General features: G+C 43.7%; 1 protein-coding gene across 1 annotated transcript in view; it reads right to left on the reverse strand.

The window, feature by feature from the left end:
* The window catches only part of LOC104621961 (chromosome unknown open reading frame, human C4orf22), a gene marked incomplete at its 5' end in the record, with an annotated part of 28,534 nt that overhangs the window by 25,871 nt on the left and 1,053 nt on the right, over window positions 1–1,610 (reverse strand). The gene's annotated exons all lie outside the window — the stretch shown is intronic.

Genomic DNA, 1,610 nt, shown 5'->3' on the forward strand with positions numbered 1-1,610 from the left:
TCAGCCTGGAGCAGAGAAGGCTCCGGGGAGACCTTCCTGCAGCTGCCGGGGCTGAGAGGGGCTGTAGGAAAGATGGGGACAGACTTTTTAGCACAGCCTCTTGCAATAGGACAAGGGATAACGGTTTTAAACTGTAAGAGAGTAGATTTAGACCATTTAGGCAGAAATGTTTCACCATGAGGGTGGTGAAACCCTGGCCCAGGTTGCCCAGAGAGGTGGTAGATGCCTCATCCCTGACAACATCCCAGGTCAGGCTGGACGAGGCTCTGAGCAACCTGCTGTATTTGAAGGTGTCCCTGCTCACTGCAGGGGGCTGGACTAGATGGCCTTGAAAGGTCCCTTCCAATCCAAACTATCCTATGATTCTATAAAAACACAGGATCCAGCAGGTGAACTTCAAATTTAAGACTCCAACCAAAAACCAAGATGTTTTTATCTACTCAATAAAAATATTTTCAGGGGACATGGCAATTCTCTGCCGATGAGAATCTTCAAATCAGTACAGTACTAGCCAAATCTTTCTCTCCGGGCTGCTTCATACCTGTCCTCCCTCTGTCCAATAGCGTTCTTAATGGTATCGCGAGAGACACGGTGGGAATGAAACGTGCTGCTCTGTAGACACATAACTGATGCAAAACGGGGCTCTCGACAACGCTGGGGACCACGGGATACATAAATGTGGTCAGAGATTTTCTGTGTCGTGATGGGGCTTTCACAAAAAGCCAGTTTGTACATGTGATGCATCAAGAACCACATCATTTATCTGTGAAGTGAACATTTTTTTTCTTTAGCCAGTAGCAAGACTTCAGTATATATAGGTATAGTTATATATAACCACATAGTTACATATACAGTTTTACATACATACATATATATATTTATATACCTGTATATGAACCTCATTAACCACAGTGGATACATTCACACATATCTATCAACAAAACAAACTAGCCTTCCTGGCCCTGCGTGTGCTTTATCTGAACTCGCCTTTACGTTCAGCTGGAAACTTCAGATGCAGTTTTCAATGCGTTCCATTCTAGTTACAAAACTCCACATATAGGTAACGCTCTGCCCGCCCCGCACTTTGTTTTTTAACGAAGAGGTAAAATGAAGTATCACCTGAAGCTGTATACTACCACTAGAAGGAATGAACATACTGAGCCGTGCATGAAGCTTGCAGTGTACCCTAGTCTGCACACAAGGGAAGGAAAAAGAGGTTGGAGCATACGTTAAATGACACTTTTTCAACGCAGAATAACCAGGACTAAGCATACCTACTGGACACAAGAATGGCATTTCTGACTGGATATGACAATAATGATTTAAAAGACTTACTCCTGAGTCGCTAATAAAATCCTAATATGTAGAAAGGACGTAATACGCAAAGCAGACACCATGTTATGTTCACTCCTGTTCTTAATTCAGTCATAAAAAGCAACTGCCTGTTCGTCCCTGTGATTTAAAAGCGTTAAGATCAGGATTCTGGCTTCCCGTTTCAGGTAGTGCTGAGAGATTTCAGTATCCCTGCCTCATTGCTGACATCTGCTGTCCCGTGAACGAATAATACAAAATCCTCACCAGCCCACTCATCCCCTCCAACGCTCATTCCT

Source organism: Phaethon lepturus, unplaced genomic scaffold, assembly GCF_000687285.1.
Source record: "Phaethon lepturus isolate BGI_N335 unplaced genomic scaffold, ASM68728v1 scaffold13026, whole genome shotgun sequence".
NCBI lineage: Eukaryota > Metazoa > Chordata > Aves > Phaethontiformes > Phaethontidae > Phaethon > Phaethon lepturus.